Source organism: Carica papaya, chromosome 1 (assembly GCF_054855325.1).
Source record: "Carica papaya isolate Zhongbai chromosome 1, ASM5485532v1, whole genome shotgun sequence".
NCBI classification, from domain to species: Eukaryota; Viridiplantae; Streptophyta; class Magnoliopsida; order Brassicales; family Caricaceae; genus Carica; species Carica papaya.
Window position 1 is genome coordinate 18489908 of NC_142309.1, and position 20169 is coordinate 18510076.

The 20169-nt window shown below is 30.2% G+C and overlaps 2 pseudogenes; both read left to right on the forward strand.

The window, feature by feature from the left end:
* The first annotated feature begins 14263 nt into the window (after positions 1–14263).
* Positions 14264–15003, forward strand: LOC148270397 (agamous-like MADS-box protein AGL62 pseudogene; annotated as a pseudogene).
* Positions 15004–16845: 1842 nt separating this feature from the next.
* On the forward strand, positions 16846–17624 carry LOC110825833 (agamous-like MADS-box protein AGL62 pseudogene; annotated as a pseudogene).
* The last annotated feature ends 2545 nt before the right edge of the window (positions 17625–20169 follow it).

Sequence of the window (20169 nt, forward strand, 5' to 3'; positions counted from 1 at the left end):
GTAAAAAAAGATGGAGAATGAAGCCAGTCTCCAAGTTATCTTCTCAAAACATCGAAGTAGCCTTTTTAAGAAGGCGAGTGAACTTTGCACTCTTTGTAGACCAGATGTTGGCCTTATTGTTTTCTCCCCTGGAAATAGGGCCTTCTGCTATGGCAATCCTAATATCGATATTGTGATTGATCGTTTTCTTAGTATTGATGTCCATCCAACTCGAGATCCTGACAACGACAATGATACTCAACAAACAATCAGTAGGATCACTGAGGTGTTAGCAACTTATTTGTTATCTTTTTTTTATAATATCCATTTATGATAATCCAAAAATTATCATGAGTCACTAATACTTAAATCTATGACATTACGTGATATATTTTGAATTTTTTGTTGGACTTTTAAATCTTTAGCCTAATTGCTTATCTAATGTTGCAAATACATGAATATGTGTATATGATAACAGGCTCAAGACAAGAAGGAGGCAGCAAGGAAGCGAGGTAAAGAGCTCAAACAAAGAAGAAAAGGCTTGATGAAAGAGCTTTGGTATACGCGTTCAATGGACAAATTTAACCTAGAAGAGCTTGAAGTTTTGGATGTTGGTATGAAGGCCTTGTGGAATGATGTTGCCGAACTCGCAAAGAAGCTAAAGAAGGAACAAGGTAACTCGAGTTCAGCCGAGGGTTCTCCAAGGGATGACGGGATGTTTTACTCAGATCCAGCAATGAAGACCTTGACTACTCTCCCCATGCCTAGTATGCCCAGCAACCCAACTCATGAATATGCCCCCAGCAGTACTAATTCAACTCCTCCCCTGAGTAGCTTCTGTAACCTAGACTCTGGCAATCCCAACATAATGATGATGGATAACCCGTTGAATGATTCAAGCATGGCGTTAGATCCTGTTGATGACTTGATGGCCATGCCTAGGGATCTCTTCAATAATTTAGTTATGATTGAGTCAGATGATCCAATTGCAGCACTTAATGCAGGAGATAATCCAGACATAATGTCTGATGCCTTCGGGAACCAAATTGCAACAATGGATATTAATATGTCAAATGATCCAAATATCGGGCCTAATGAGTTTTTTAATCCGAGTACTATGCCTCATGCACCAAATGATCCCATTAGCACAACATCCAATCCTCTAAATATGATACGTATTGTGCCAGATGATTCAAATCTAAACTCAGTATTTGATGGCTTCACTCTAGAGATGCTGTTTGCGGATCCATTGGATGATGAGAACTTCATTGTGGACAATCCAAATGAGGCGGCTAACGGTGATAATCCGAAAACAATGCCGCCTCCTCTTGCAGGGAATGTTCTAGGAAGCGGCCAAGGAATTTAATGACTAAGTTTGTTGATTATCTTGAAATGAATCAAGGGCTAGTTTGAAGAGTTTCAGTATCGTGCCTTTTGTTTTTGTTTGTCTTGTCTTTCAAATAATGATTTGGGAATTTGGGATTTTAATTGGCTTGAGTTTTATATTTGCTTACTTTCAGGTGGTGTTCTTGTGCGTGCGTGTGTGTGTGTTTTTTTTTTCTTTATAAATGTTGTTCTTGTTAGTCTTGGATCGAGTTAATAAGTATATGTGTGTTTCATGAGTGTTGTTTATTTTACATTCTTGTTAAGTACAATTCCGCAAATCTTTAAAAATATTTAATCTTCTATAATCACCCTATAAAGTACATTTATATAATAGTTCCGTCTCTTTATATATATGTGTGTATGTATATGTAACACCCAAAAACTCCATTAGTTGTTTTCATGATTTTTACTAACTTTTATTTCTGTGTGGGTAAGTGGTGTGATATTCTTACTGCGCTAATGTAGCTCACTCTTTCATTAACCATTTCAGATCAAGAGTACCAAGATCTAGAGCTCGATCCACATGAATGTTGCGAGTAGGATGTCCAGTTGTTTATTTTTCGTTTATTTTTTTGATTTTTCATTATTTCATTTAAGAGGGTCATTCCCGTAACTCTATTTGAGTAATCTGAATTATTGTGTAAGGAGTGTAAACCCTAACTATTTATTTCGTTTTCGCATTCAATTCATATTTATTTCCTTTCAACTTCACGAGTCATTACAAAAATTTTATTTACTTAAAAAATAATAATTATTAATAATAAAATTAGTAGGTTGAGCAGGGCTCCCCCATAATTGTTGGAGTCAAATTAAGAAATTTATAGGCATGAATAACTTATTGAGAGTCTTACTTCGTTCAATGGTTTCTTTTTAATATTTAATTCATGAGTTAAATAAATAATTATTTTTTATAAACTAATTGTTTTTGTAAATTAATAATTTAATAAGCATAATTAACAATAAATAATTATATATTTAAATTAATTAGTGTATTAATAAAAATATAGTGATTAAATCAGTGAAATTATTATGTTTATTTTCTTTTAATTACAGTATCTGTAATGGGTAAAAACATTAACCTAATTCTTTTGATAAAAAAATTAATAGAAACCATATAATAAAAGAATAGTGATTATACTTTTAACTTTTAATATTTTCTAAATTAAAGATTCCACCGTTGGTTATTACATTAGTCATACAATAGTTTATATCTATAAAAAAGTTCAACCATCAAAATCCAATGCCTATTTTAATGATACGTACTTATCATCACCAGTAAATGGACGACACACATTTATCTTTTTTAATGTTTAAATAATTTATTACATATTTTTTTCTATTTAAAAAAAATACATGTAATAATATATAATTTTGACAATTTATTCTTTTGTTTAGCACCAATTATATTTTATGTAATTAATGCTTATTATGTGAAAATATTATGTATTAATTTTCTAGACTAAAATTGAGTTGATTATGTGAAAATATTTAAAATAATTTTTATAATTAATGATTGTAATAGCACGTTCCTTAAAATAATGCCAATAACCAACATATTTAATCCATTAATTGAATAATTTATATTAACTTAGATATAATTCAATTATTTTATTTTATCATAAAAATATGATTTATGTTGGTGTTTTGTTAATTTTACATTATAAATGTAATATCCGGAATTAATTTTAATATTTTTAAAATTAATGTATAAATATAATTTTTAAATTTTTATTTAATGTAAAAATGAAGAAAAATAGGTAGAGGATGAATTGAAAATAATTTTGAGAAAAATGGGTTAAATTTTGGGTTCTGTGAGTATTTTTAAAAGAAAAATTAGAAACTAGGGGTCAAAATAGAATTTAGAAAAAATTTGCCACATACGACGCCCAGTCAGCAGCCGCGACGAACTGGAGTGCACTGCGTGGTAAGGCACTCTGACGCGGTGCCACGCGGGAGGTCACGCTTGCAATCTACGTGCCTGCGATCGGACAGTCCGGATTTGTTCCTGCACGTGTGGACGGTCTAGATTTGTTCCTTCTTTAAACGCGATCGTAAGGTCCAGATGAAATCACGATGAATGGTTTAGATTCACTTCCTATTTAAACGCAATCGGACGGTCCAGATCAAATCGATGGATGATCTAAATTAAAAGAGACAGATATAAATACCTCACCCCACACCAAACTCTAACCCAAGCCACCAGACCCCCCACCAAAGAAGAAGAAACAGTCACCGGGAACGGAGCCGACCGCCACCCGCCGCCGTGCCGGAGCTACCTCTAACAGTCAAAAGAGGTAAAGATTTTTTCATTTGCTCGAAATTTGATTTCGAACACTCCCATGGCTAAATCGGAGCAAATAGACTATCAGATGAGACAGAAACTGCAGGTAAAGTTTGGCGGTGCCGTCGCAGAAAATATCAAAAAACTGCCTCTGATGAGGCCATTCTCGATTCCCGTTTTGTGTAATTTTTCCATCATTATATTCATCATCTTGTTTCCCACAAGTTGATCAAAGAAAAACGCCTAACCGCTAAGGCGAGCTGGCGGAGCTACCGCACCGAAAAATTTCACTGTCAGTAAGTTTCTATTTTTTGACTTTTTTCGGCTAACCTAAGTCCCTTAACGTATTTTCTTGCATAAATGAGCACAAAACTAGCCGAAATCAGCCGAAACTGGCCAAAAATGGCCAACCTGAGGCAAAGTGCCGTCACCGAAGCATGGCAGCACTGCCGTGCCAGAATCTCAAAATTGGCCAAAAAGGGTTTCTAATACCGATTTTGAATTTTTAGGGTATTTCTAGGTACTTGGAACGTATTTTAATTTTTGAAAAAAAATTCAGGGAAGCCGGGGACCGCCAGTAGGTGTATGTAAAAGTTCAATGTTCGGACACCAATTTGAGTAAGAATCCCTCACTCTATTCCTGGTTATGAAATTGAAGTTTAATTATAAATAATGTGGTATTTTATACAATTTAAAAATATTGATAATTAATCACATGTCATTAATGGAGCTGGAACCAGATTATTATTCACTGTTTATCTTGTTTGATTGATTTTACAATGTCAAATGCATAATAATACACTGAAGTTGGCATGATGATTTGTTGTGTTTTCTTGATGTATGTATTGCTTGTTCTGCATGATTTACAGTTAAATTGTGAAACTGAAAATTAAATGTAAACGAGGAATTGTTTGATTAAGTGATTGAGTGAATGGTAATCTTACTGGATATCCTGGGAGATGGTGGATGGATCGGGTACATAGGGAATCCTACCATGAACGTTGCCTCATATCGGACGAGGTATGGAGGATTGGTACTTTGATGCTCATACCGGACGAGGTATGGGGATAACTCGTTTCACCCTCATATCGGATGAAATATTGAGGGATGATATTTTTGGAGCTCATATCGGACGAGGTATGGGGGCGGCCAGTTAATTGAAAATATTGAATAAGGGTTCACGCATAGTGGGGACATCTCTATGAATCCCCATGGATACCAGTAGGCAGATAAAAGGCGAAAATTGTTATTTTTACTTAATTGTACGTGAGATTATGAGATTGTTTGTGTCATTACCTCTATAGGTCAGGTTTTAAAAATTTTACTACGGTAGATGTATAATAAATAATTTATTTATGATAAATGAATTTACTTAAATTAAGAGCTTCATTAGTAGTTTTCATGATTTTTACCAACCTTCATTTTTTGTATCGAGTGAGTGGCGTGATATTCTTACTAGGTTGGTGTAGCTCACTCTTTCATTAACAATTTCAGATCAAGAGAACTAAGATCCAGATCCCGATCCACAAGAGGGTTGCGAATATGATGTTCAATTATTTACTTTTCAATTTATTTCTTTAATTTTCCGTTGTTCTTTTAAAAGGGTAATTCCTGTAGTCCTATTGTGTAAGAAATGTAAACTCTAGCGCTATTATTTCACTTCCGCATTCAAATTTATAATTTATTTCCTTTCAAGTTCTGGGCCGTTACAATAAATTTTGATAGTGTACAATAATTGGATGATCACTTAATAATCCTTTGATATGATTATTAGGTTATCAATTTTTGTTTAAAACAATTGGTTGATAAATTACTAATAAAAATTTGTTCTTTAATAAAATAGAACAAAAGACATTTGTTTATAATTGCATTTAATTTATTAGAGTAACTATGAAAATTATCCTATAACAAATAGGATACACACAAATTATTGTTGTGAATATTTGTATACATTTAGTGCAACTTTTATTTTATAATTTTATTTAGCATCATTCATAGCAACAAAATCTTACAATAATTAAAATATTCGTATTATATTTAAAAATTACGAGTTTGAATATCATTTAAAATGTAATAAAATGCCGCTTTATAACTATATTATGAATTAGTGGTGACTGATTGTGACGTCTCTGCTCTCCCTTAAAATGATTATAGTCGTCAAACACTAGATATACAATAAAAATTTACTTAACAAAATATTTATAGATTCAAAATATTCATAATTTATCTTTTGACCACATTGCAATATTATTTACAATACACGAGATTCGTGTAACAGAGTTAAGATAAAATAGATATCCGTCTGGTTACAAAATATAATTTCCATCATGGGTGCTCAAACAGTTTCTTCTCGATCCAGTTCAGGGGTAAGATCCTCCTAATCTATAATCAAATCCTCTTGATATGGTAAGATGATAATTTAATGAGATAAACAATTTTAACGCGCTCAGTAAGTATAAGAAACAAGTTACATGATAGGCATGCAACATATAATCAAACAATCAAGTAAAGATGTAAAACTTTTTTTTTTAATCTTTTTATTTGAAAACTATGAAATGCAAATGTAATCAATTTCCTATCTCATCTCTTAAACTCCCCCTAAACTTAGGTATTATCCATCAAAAGTCTCTTAGACTCATTTTTCCTCAAAATCCCTCTAAACTTTCTATTTTTATATTCCAAGATCGTCGTGCTCATACGATCAATGACAAATGAAGAATAAGTTTTTTCCTTGAGATGTAAGCAAATCAAAATTCATAAATGAATGTTTTACTATGTACTAGTAAGAAAGGTAAAGAATTCTTGATAGTATCAGAAATTTAAGTTTTCGATTATGTCAAGATATTCCTTACCTTATATTTTAATGAAAAAAGGATTCTAGCCAGAAATGTAAATGCATAAAAGTTAAGTAAATCCACCTAACTCAACTTGGATAGCCTCAAGTGGTACCTCCAAACTTATAAATACCTTGCGTAGTTTACAATCGTCAATTGCAATAATAGTATACTTACATCTTCTCATCATAATCTCCATTATCTTCTTCTCAATTTGCCGAGGTTATCTTTTGTTATTTTCAGTTTTAGCAATGGCAAATGAGGGGACATCAAGTAAAAGTAAAGGTCATCAAAAGATCGAGTTAAAAAAGATGGAGAATGAAGCTAGTCTCCAAGTTACTTTCTCAAAACATCGAAGTAGCCTTTTCAAGAAGGCGAGTGAACTTTGCACTCTTTGTAGACCAGATGTTTGCCTTATTGTTTTCTCCCCTGGAAATAGGGCCTTCTGCTATGGCAATCCTAATATCGATATTGTGATTGATCGTTTTCTTAGTATTGATGTTCGTCCAGTTAAGATCCTGACAACGACAACGATACTCAACAAATAATCAGTAGGATCAATGAGGTGTTAGCAACTTATTTGTTATCTTTTTTTTATAATATCCATTTATGATAATCTAAAAATTGTCATGAGTCAATAATACTTAAATCTATGATGTAACGTCATATATTTTGAATTTTTTGTTGGACTTTCAAATCTTTAGCCTAATTGCTTATCTAATATTGCAAATACATGAATATGTATACATGATAATAGGCTCAAGAAAAGGAGGAGGCAGCAAGGAAGCGAGGTAAAGAGCTCAAACAAAGAAGAAAAGGATTGAAGAAAGAGCTTTGGTATACGCATTCAATGGACAAATTCAGCTTGGAAGAGCTTGAAGTTTTCGATGCTGGTATGAAGGCCTTGTGGAATGATGTTTCCGAACTTGCAAAGAAGCTAAAGAAGGAACAAGGTAACTCGAGTTTAGCTGAGGGTTCTCCAAGGGATGACGAGATGTTTTACTCAGATCCAGCAATGAAGGCCTTGATTACTCTCCCCATGCCTAGTATGCCCAGCAACCCAACTCATGAATATGCCCCCAGCAGTACTAATTCAACTCCTCCCCTGAGTAGATTCTGTAACCTAGACTCTGGCAATCCAACCATAATGATGATGAATAACTCGTTGAATGATTCAAGCGTGGCGTTAGATCCTGTTGATGACTTGAAGGCCATGCCTAGGGATCTCTTCAATAATTTAGTCATGATTGAGTCAGATGATCCAATTGCAGCACTTAATGCAGGAGATAATCCAGACATAATGTCTGATGCCTTCGGGAACCAAATTGCAACAATGGATATTAATCTATCAAATGATCCAAATATCGGGCCTAATGAGTTTTTTAATCCGAGTACTATGCCTCATACACCAAATGATCCAATTAGTTCAACATCCGATGCTCTAAATATGATACGTATTGTGCCAGATGATTCAAATCTAAACTCAGTATTTGATGGCTTCACTCTAGAGATGCTGTTTGCGGATCCATTGGATGATGAGAACTTCATTGTGGACAATCCAAATGAGGCGGCTAACGGTGATAATCCGAAAACAATGCCGCCTCCTCTTGCAGGGAATGTTCTAGGAAGCGGCCAAGGATTTTAATGACTAAGTTTGTTGATTATCTTGAAAAGAATCAAGGGCTAGTTTAAAGATTTTCACTATCGTGTCTTTTGTTTTTGTTTGTCTTGTCTTTCAAATAATGCTTTGGAAATTTGGGATTTCAATTGGCTTGAGTTTTGTATTTGCTTACTTTCAGGTGGTGTTCTTGTGTGTGTGCGTGTGTGTTTTTTTTTTCTTTATAAATGTTGTCGTTGTTTGTCTTGGATCGAGGTAATAAGTATATGTGTGTTTCATGAGTGTTGTTTATTTTACATTCTTGTTAAGTACAATTCCGCAAATTTTTAAAAATATTTAATCTTCTATAATCACCCTATAAAGTACATTATATGATAGTTCCGTCTCTTTATATATATGTGTGTATATGTATATATATGTATATATATGTATATACAGTAGTCAGTTATCTCGCATTTATTGTAAACTATATCTCGAGAGATTTAAAAGAGTTTAGAATTTGGTATCAACACACTGAGTATATGAAAATATTGAAGCTCTTTAAGTACGTAATAAATTTATTATTTTTAGAAAGTTAATTATTACATTATATATAAATATATGTACGTGTAAATCTGTGACTTTAAAGAAAAAAGGTAAAAGATTATTCCGCATACTCATTTCGCTTCCCTATTCCATTATATGGAAATATATAAATCCTTGGGATATATTTAATTTGGTAGCATGCTTAAGAGTTTGTATAATTTTAACTTGTATTTAATTTAAATTACAATACAAATACCATATATCTGAATTGGAAAAGAGTTATGATTCTAAATCAAATTCAAATTATAGTTTTTAAAAATCTTTAATATGAGTTTGGATTTTGTGATTGTATTAAAAATTCTGAATTCACTGATATAATGTAAAATAATTCAATTGACGTTTAGTCTCAATATCCGAATGTTAAAATGAGAATGCTTTTGTTATTATTAAAAAATATGTAAATAATTTATTATGAAAAATTATATCTGTCATTCTCATATATATTAGTTTCAATATAGATATTCAAAAGGACAATATAGTATTCTCATTACAGTTAAATGTAATAAATTATATGATAGATATAATTTATAATGTATATATTTTTTAAAAAAAAATTATAAGCTATCCAAAATGCAATAGATTGAAAGATCGATCATTCTCTTAAATATATTATTTTTAAATTTTAATATTCAAAATAATAAATAATGTGAAAGAGGTTATGAACTATTTAACTCGTTAGGATCTATTATATTTTCAAAAAGAATTATAATAGGTTATTTACGTATATAATATTCAACATACAAAACTTAGTAAATTAAAGATTTATCATTCTCTTAACTATGGCGAAATACTTTTAAATTCTATTATCTGAAAGGAAAATATAGTATACTCATCGCAATCAGGAATAATAAATTACATGTGTAATAATATGTTAAAATTTATAAGCATTTTGCTATTTATATACTAAGCACATAATAAAATTTGAATGACGCGAGAGATTTCATTTAAGTCAATGTTCATTAAAAAAGATAATTCAATCAATTATTTTTAGTCAAATAAAAAGAATATCTTAGAAGCTCTATGTCAGATTATTTAAGAAAGATTCTAAAAACTTCGAGTGCATTTATTTAGACTACTCTAAATTAGTTAAATTATATTCTCTCCATTATTACAAAATCCTAAAGGAGTAAGTAATTAAGACAGTTAATTTAAATGCAGGAATACTTAAAAATTGTAACTGTCAAATTGAGTAGTCTATAAATATACTTCATTCTACTTCATCCTTATTCAATCATTCAAATCATAAATTAATCTTTTAATTCGTGCTAAATTTATCCATGGAGCCTCCTAAGAAGTTAAAGGGCCCCCAAATGATTGAGATGGTGAAGATCAAGAAGGCGACGAACCTCCAAGTTACCTTTGCCAAACGCCGGGCTGGCATTTTCAAGAAGGCGAGTGAAATTAGTACGCTTTGTGGCGCCGAAATTGCAGTGATTATTTTTTCACCTGTTAAGAAAGTGTTCTTTTTTGTCAGTCCTTCTGTGGAAAAGTTGATCAATCGATTCAGTGGCCCAATAGAACAACATCATTCAGCTAACAGATGTATAATCACTACAATGTCTTCATATATCTATACTATTTGATTTTTATAACTAATTCTTGAATTTTTTTTGGACATGATTATATATAATTAAAGCTTAATGCCCAACTGGATGCTAAAAAGAAGTGAAGTGTGGAGCTTAAGAAGGTGATGAAGGAGAATACAAGTAAAGCCTGATGGATGGGATCCATAGATGACATGAACCTTTCACAGCTTCAGCAATTTCAAGCTGCTCTTGAGGAATTATACGAGAATGTTATAAAAGTCGCCAAAGAAAATGATGCTGAAGAGAACAATATTAATCCTAATTCTGATGATCAACTTTTTCTTGGAAGCTTTTCCAATGGAACAGGACTTCCATTTGAATCTATCCCCTTAAATGCTATCGGTTGTCCCATAAACATGGTTAATCCGAACAAGAATAGGGTTAATTCAAACAAGGTTAATCCAAACGTGATTAGTCCCAGCATGATTAATCCTAACATGGTTAATCCTGCAGCTTATATGAAGATACTTCGTGACATGCTCAACAACAATAATCCAAACATTCCCTTGTCCAATTCCATGATTCCCAATAATCCAAACATGGTCTCTAATGTCATGCCTATCAGCAGTAACCCTACAAACATGATGCTACCGGCGGCAAATCTGATGATCAACAATGATCAAAACTTGGTTCCAGCCGATCATATGATGATGAACAATGACCAGAACATGATGGTGGGGGCATCGGATGCGATCAACGATTAAAACTTGATGTATACCAATGGTCTTAACAATGTGAACATGATGCCAGCTACAGGATATAATATGACTCAGAATAATGGTGGAAACGGGTAGGAGTTTTTCTAAATTTGAAATTTGTGGGAATGTGTTTTGATTAGTAAGGTCACAGAGTGCTCATACAGTTTGACTTTCATATTTAAGTTATATTATCAATGGAATGTAAAGTGATATATTTTATAAATAAAAGATCTATTTGCTTTCATCTTAACTCTAATTTTACAGTACTAAATGCTATGCATGCATTATAAATCTTATATAGACGTGCACTGCTTAATACACATTAGGGCTTAGATTTCACCCCAAAAGAGAGAGCGAGCGAGAGAGAGAGAGAGAGAAACAACAGATACAAAGAATCAAAATGAATTTGTATTTACATATCCAATATGTTCTATTAGATGTTATATGGGGTGGCAGGTTCTTGAAAAATCATCCATGAAATATTAATTATTTACCGATCTACTGTTAAAACAGATGTATGGTGCGTAATGGCTGTAATAATCCAATGGAAAATAGAATATATAGCTTGTGGAGAAGATATATAGTGGATATATATAGATCAACTTCGAAAGTAAAACACAATTAACTTATTCTTATTTAATAAAAAATTTTAAGAAATACATGGCAATGAAAGTAAAAATAAATAGTAAATTAAAAATGCATTATGCAAATACGGATTCAAGTGCACGTTATATTAAAATATCTATGCGTACTTAATAAATTTACTATGCAACGTGTTATAGTTTATACTAAAAATATGATATTTTAATAAATTATAAATAATCGAGTGTTGTTAAAATAATATCTCAGATTGAAAAAATTAATTGAAAAATTACAATCATGTTCTATATTTATAAAATTTTTATAAAACATATTGTGCTTTTTCATTAGCATAACTACTACTTATGATGAAAATTGGGAGGAACCCCAATTTCTTTGGAAAGCTCTCGAAGACAGATTCCTTCAAGAAAATATTAATTCCAATTGAGAATATTCGATTAAAAACATGACTATCTAAATCCTTTCATTTTGTTGCAAATTTATTGGGAAGAATGACGAGATTAATGAAAAAGCAAACATAAAAATTTAGTTAGATAATCCTAAAATTCTGACTAAAATATCTCTCGTGGAAACACTTTTAAGTCCCTATGAATTCAAATAGAGTATATATCATTTTGAATCAATGTAGAGAAGATTAATAGAGAAGATGAGCAATCATCAAAAGCATCAAGAAAGATAACATACTATGAAAGACAACTCACCATAGTGAAGAATTGAGCCAAATTGGAATAGTTTTATATGGAAGCTTCATCAAAACCTTTTATGGCTAAGGTTGAAAAGAGGAAAATTGTTATTAAAATAATTAGTAGATTAGTAATTGTATGATATTCAGTACTTTGGGATTTTTTTATAATTTTAATTTCTTTTTATATATAACATGTTAAACTTCATGGTGGTTTCGCAATATTCGCTATAATTTTATTACCAAGTTTGTAATTTTTGTTGACTAACTTATTATTCATGTATGGAGAAACATCAAAAATATTTTCATTATCTTCCCAAATTTGATATATATATATATATATATTAGGAAATAGGTTGGTAATTATATAATACTGTGTATTGGGATGTGTTCTTCAAATTTTATTTATCCGTGCATAGATGTTGACACTATTTTCATTATCTTGTCAAATTTGATAAGCAAGAAAATGTAGCTGCTAATAACTATTTCTAAGAATATTCATCTCATTTCATTCTACAAGCAATGATGATTTGGAAATGGTAAATTCGTATAACTTAAAGGTAATATTATATCAATTTTCAAGATTTTTTTACTATATATTTCAATGAGGTGATTGTAAAGCATTCCAAACAAATAAGTCTTTAAAGTCGATATATTTACAAAGAAAATTCGTCTAAATCAAATTATATATTGAACAAAATAAAATAAAAATGCCCAACTTGGTGACTCAGAACGAGTAAGTCATCAAAACCAAAAAAAAATTATATAAAAAATTCATCTAAATCAAGTTGTGTTGGATAGTGAAAAGTGATAATTTCCAACTTGATGATTCCAAACAAGTAAGTTATTAAAGCTAATAAATTTGTATAGAAAATTCATCTAAATTAAATTATGTATTGGATAGTGCAAAATGATAATGTCAAACTTAGTGACTCCAAATGAGTAAGTAATTAAAGTTAAAAAAATTTATAAAAAAAATTCACCTGACTCAAGCAATATGTTGGATAGTGCAAAATGATAAAGTCAATCTGGTAACACCAAATAAGTAAGTAATTAATTTAAGAAATTTTTATAGAAAATCTGCCTAACTCAAACTATAGGTTGAATAGTGTAAAATGATAATGCATAGCCTGATGATTCCAAATGAGTACGTAATTAAAGTTAAAAATTTTATACAAAAAATCCACCTAACTCAAGCTATATGTTGGATGGTGTATAATGATAATGCTCAATCTTGTGACTCCAAATGAGCAAGTAATTAGAACTAAGAAATTTATGCAAAAAATCTATTTAAATCAAGTTATATATTAGATAGTGCAACATAATAATGTCAAACCTAATGACTCTAAATGAGTAAGTAATTAAAGTAAAAAATTTATATAGAAAATCCATCTAAATCAGATTATATGTTTGATGGTGAAAAATGAAGATCCTTAACCTGGTAACTCCCAATGAGGAAGTAATTAAAGCTAAAAAATTTATATAGAAAATCTCTCTCAATCAAGTTATATATAGAATAGTGCAAAATAATAATGTCCAACCTAATAATTCTCAATAAATAAGTAATTAAATTTTATAAGTCAGTTTATATATTAGATGGTGCAAAATGATAATACACAATCTGCTCCAAATGAATAAGTAATTAAAGCTAAGAAATTTATATAGAAAATTAATCTAAATCAAGTTATATATTCGATAGTGCAAAATGATAATGTCTAATATGTTGACTCTAAATGAATAAGTAATTAAAGCTAATAAATTTATAAATAAAGTTATTTGTTGGATAGTACAAAATAAAATTTTCCAATTTGATGAATCCCAATGAGTAAGTAATTAAAGATTAAAACTTTTATATAGAAAATCCATTTAAATAATGTTTGATGTTGCATAGTGGAAAATAATAATGTCAATCTGATGACTCTTATAAATACTACCCATTTTCTATCACTTCCTAGTAAATTATAAGCCAACTTTTTTATCTCTTCTTCACGTCGTCTTTTTCTTTCACTTTTAGATGGATAGGAAGAGCAAGGGTCGTCAAAAGATTGAGATGATAAAGATGAGTAACGAAATCAACCTCCAAGTAATTTTCTCAAAACGAAGAGCTGGTCTTTCTAAGAAAGCTAGTGAATGGTCCACTCTTTGTGGCGTCGACATTGCAATTATTATTTTTTCCCCCAGTAAAAAGGCTTTTTCTTTTAGTCATCCTTGTGTTGAAAAAGTGATTGAAGATTTCATTTGTGGTAATCCTCCACGAGATACTTTAGGAGCCATGACACTCATTGAGGTTCACTGCAACTCAAGGATACATGAGCTCAATATGAACCTCACACAGGTTTGAGTAGACCATATTTAGATTTTAAAACTTATTATACTTATTTGATCTTCCTTTTGTTCGATTAAAACTTATACTGAATTGTACTTGTTATTTACAACATATGAAAATAGGTCATGAATCAACTGGAAATCGAGAAAAATCGCAATGTAGAGCTTAAGGAAATACAAAAAATATGTGAGAGTAAGTGTTGGTGGATGGGTCAAAAACAAGAAATGCGTTTCTCACAACTTGAGCATTTAAAGACATCTTTTGAGGAATTGAAGAAGAAAGTTACCAAAGAAGATGAGATGATTATAATTCAGAACAAATTAAACATGATGCCTCATGTATTAAACGACCAAAACACAATACCTAATGTGCTCAACGATAATCCCAATATATGTATTCAAGGAAATGGAAAAATAAGATTCTACTAAGTGCATTTCTTGACTAAGTCTCGAAAGGATGAAATTAAAAAGAGTTGTATACACGATGCTTGCAGTTTGTTTTATTTTATTTATGTTAGATATCTGATGCCTTAGCATTTGGGTTTTCGTCATGTTCCTTTTCATTGTAGCGTTGTGGTACTTTCAAAGAGTGCAATAATAACATAATTTTTTTATCTATGCATTTATTTTTATTTTCAAGTTGAAATAAACCCGCTATTCTAAGAGTTGTAATAGGAGAAAATATTTTAAGTAATTTATTTTTAACTCATTAACTCAAGACAAAGGTAACGTCTAAATATAAGAAAACAAGATATTAAAGTCACATAATCATTCTTCGATAAGAACATGATCATCTCTGGGAATACCTTGAATTATGTCATATTTATGCGAGTTAGTTTTTACATTGACAATTATGAGTCTATTTTTGAATAAATACCTGTGTTGGTTAATTAACTAATATACACACATTAATTTTAAAATAATATAAATAACATTTAACTAAAAACGTACAAGGAAGTACAATCTCTTGTACAAGAAGAAATATACAAATTATTCAGTTAAATAATGATGAATGAAAAGTGTTTAGTCATAATAAATCAATTATATTGGTTAAAGTCCTATAAATAATTTAATACTAAGCCTATATGGGCCACATGCATAAGCTCCAACTAAGAAAATTCTATTAACACATAAATGCTAGCTAAGAAAATTCTACTAGTTTGATGTGGGTAATTAATCTTAAAATAAATCAATAATAAAATTAGGTAATATTCAAGGGAAAATATTTTATTGAGAGTGCTTATCTAAGTATGTAAACATATCTATATATTTGGGAATATATCCCAAGTAGGGATAATATCTTCATTAAATGTTAAGTATGCAAACAAGGAAGATTTTATATTAGGACCAAACAATATTAAATAGAAATTTTCAATCAAATGGATCAAAGAAATTGGATTTTGTTTAAGCAGGCTCAAGTTGAAGTGTTATACAAATAAAATAACTGTAAGTCACCTTTTGAAAGTACTCAACATGAATTATATGAATTTCAAGTTTAATTGAATATCACGTGCAATCGAATTAAAACTTTATTGTTATGAAGGTTAATCGATTGTCACAATTAAATTTTATTATTTAAAATTTTGAATTTTAAATGTGATCCAATTAATAGTTACAATTTGCAACTTAGATCCTTCCTTAATGCTTATAAATAAATTAAAATTATCCATTGTACTAATGATCAATTAATTTTATAAAGAATTCATCGTAGTTTTTAAATTTTAATATATCCTATAATACATTTTTATATTTTTTATTACTTTAACATAAATAATCTAAGGATTTTTATCATTGCAATTTGATTCATTGTGTCTCGTAACAAGAGACAAATAAATAAAATTAAAAGTAGCTCTCTTACCCTCTCAATCCCAAATTAATATCGAGAATATATATACATATATATAACATAAAAAAATGTAAAATTTTCAAGAAGGTTCAATTTTCATATATATCCATCTAGCTATGTATCTATAAATGTTAAAACAATGATGATTTTGCAAATTGTATAAGAGTACAGCTAAAATTTAACTTTAATTGTCCAGATTTTTCCTATCGTATATTTCAATAAAGACAAGATTCTCAAGCAACCCTAAAGATGTAACTTATTAATAGAGGAAAATATGTACAGGATGTCTACCTAAAATTTATTAATCACAATCTTGATTTAAATCTCCTATAAATATCACTCATTTTCCCCTCTTTCAATACAATAATTTCTCTTCATTAATCTCTCTTTTAATTTCTCTCTGCACATATTCAATACTTGTAACTATGGCGAGAAAGAGTAAGGGACGACAAAAGGTTGAGATGGTGAAGATGAATAATGAAAGCAATCTCCAAGTCACTTTCTCCAAACGCCGAGCCGGACTTTTCAAGAAGGCAAGTGAATTGAGCACTCTATGTGGGGCTGAGATTGCTATTATCGTCTTCTCACCCGATCGAAAGGTCTTTTCTTTTGGTCATCCTTGTGTCGAGACTGTGTTCGAACGTTTTGTTAGTGGTAATCCACCACAAGCTACTTCTGGAACCCTGAAACTCATTGAGGCTCATCGGAACGCTAGCATCCGTAAGCTCAACATGCAGCTCACTCAGGTTATTTTAATTTATTTCCTTTCTAATAAAATGTTTTCAATATAAATAATATATATTAATTCTACTACATGTACAGGTTCTGAACCAACTCGAAATCGAGAAGAAGCGAGGCGAGGAGCTTAACCATATGAAAAAGACAAATGAGAATCAATGTTGGTGGATGACTCCCAAGGAAGATATGAGCTTAACACACTTCAACAATTGAAGGCCTATCTCGATGAGCTGAAGAAGAATGTGGCTAAACATGCTGAGAAGATTGTGATTCGTACCCCAAATAATCATCATCCTCATCCTCATCTTCCTCATCCTCATCCTCATCATCATCATCCTAACCATCCTTTTTTCTGGGAAGTTCTTCCTGTCGAACAGGTCTTCCTTTTGATACAAAGCCTGCTGGATTCAGTTCTAACATTGTTCCATTCTACAATCCAAACATGATGCCTCCAAAGTATCATTGATTTGGCCAAGGATTCTTCTAAGTGAACTTTTTTTATTTATGTAAAACAAATTTTTAATGTTTCCAACACAGTAAATGCCTCAGGATTAGTCTTTAGATAATATTTGGTTTTAGGATTTTAGCTTCTAATATGAGTAAGGGTTTGTTCTAGAAAATAAGAGGCATCTTATTTTATGTTATTTGTTCAAGTATTTTGTAATCGTTCAATGATATTGCATCTAGTTCTTAATATAAAATTTCTTCCTTCAAACCCTTTGCGCTTGATTATATATATATATCTCTCTCTCAAAGATTCTACTATTCTATTTCTTTTTATCTTCCCTTGTGACACTATTAAATGCTACCTATACAATGCATTATGCAAATACGGATATAAGTGCACATTATCTTAAAATATATATGCGTACTTAATAAATTTACTATGCAACGTGTTATATTTTATAAAATTAATTGAAAACATTACAACAATGTTCTTTATTTACAAAAATTTTATAAAATATATTGTGCTTTTTCATCAGCATAACTACTACTTATGACAGACACTGGTGAGGAACCCCAATCTCTTTCGGGTTTGAGTTTTTTCCAAAAAAAAAAAAAACTACCCTCGAAGACAGATTCCTTCAAGAAAATATGAATTCCAATTGAGAATATTCGATTAAAAACATGAGTACCTAAATCCTTTCATTTTGTTGTAAATTTATTGGGAAGAATGACGAGATTAATGAAAAAGCAAACATAAAAATTTAGTTAGATAATCCTAAAATTTTGACTAAAATATCTCTCATGGAAACACATTTAAGTCCCTATGGATTCAAATAGAGTATAAATAATTTTGAATCAATGTAGAGAAGATTAGAGAAGATGAGCAATCATCGAAAGAGTCAAGAAAGATAATGTACTATGAAAGATAACTCACCGTGGTGAAGAATTGAGCCAAATTGGAATAGTTTTATAGAGAAGCTTCATCAAAACCTTTTATGGCTAAGGTTGAAAAGAGGAAAATGGTTTTTAAAATAATTAGTAGGGTGGTAATTGTATGATATTCTGTACTTTGGGATTTTCTTCTTTAAATTTTAATTTCTTTTATATATAACTTATTAAACTTCATGGTGGTTTTGCAATATTCGCTATAATTTTATTACCAAGCTTGTAATTTTTTGTTGACTAATTTATTATTCATGTATGCAGAAACATGAAAAATATTTTCATTATCTTCCCAAATTTGATATATATATATATTAGGAAATAGGTTTGTAATTATATAATACTGTGTATTGGGATGTGTAATTCAAATTTTATTCATCCTTGCACATATGCTGACACAATTTTTCATTATCTTGTCAAATTTGATAAACAAGAAAATGTGGCTGCTAATAACTATTTCTAAGAAGATTCATCTCATTTCGTTCTACAAGCAAGGATGATTTGGAAGTGGTAAATTCATATAACCTACTTATATCAATCTTCAAGATTTTTTTACTACATATTTCAATGAGGTGATTGTAAAGCATTCCAAACAAGTAAGTTTTTAAAGCTGATAAATTTACATAGAAAATTCGTCTAAATCGAATTATATATTGAACAATATAAAATAATAATGCCCAACTTGGTGACTCAGAACGAATAAGTCATCAAAATCGAAAAAAAATTATATAGAAAATTCATCTAAATCAAGTTGTGTTGGATAGTGAAAAATGAAAATGTCCAACTTGATGATTCCAAACAAGTAAGTTATTAAAGCCAATAAATTTGTATAGTGAATTCATCTAAATTAAATTGTGTATTGGATAGTGAAAAATGATAATATCAAACTTAGTGACTCCAAATGAGTAAGTAATTAAAGTTAAGAAATTTATATAAAAAATTCACCTAATTCAAGCAATATGTTGGATAGTGCAAAATGATAAAGTCAATCTGGTAACACCAAATGAGTAAGTAATTAAATCCACGAAATTTTTATAGAAAATCTACCTAACTTAAACTATAGGTTGAATAGTGCAAAATAATAATGCACAGCCTGATGATTCCAAATGAGTACATAATTAAAGTCAAAAATTTTATACAGAAAATCCATCTAACTCAAGCTATATGTTGGATGGTGTATAATGATAATGCTCAATCTGGTGACTCCAAATGAGCAAGTAATTAAAGCTAAGAAATTTATGCAAAAAATCCATTTAGATCAAGTTATAGATAGTGTAAAATAATAATGTCTAACCTGATGACTCCAATGAGAACGTAATTAAAGGCAAAAATTTATATAGAAAATTCATCTAAATCAGATTATATGTTTGATAGTGAAAAATGATATTGCCCAGCCTGGTAACTGCAAATGAGGATGTAATTAAAGGTAAGAAATTTATATAGAAAATCTCTCTTAATCAAGTTAAATATTGAATAGAGCAAAATGATAATGTCCAGCCTGATAATTTCCAAAAAATAAGTAATTAAAGTTAAGATATTTATAAATCAGTTTCTATATTGGATAGTGCAAAATGATAATATAAAATCTGCTCCAAATGAATAAGTAATTAAAGTTAAAAAAT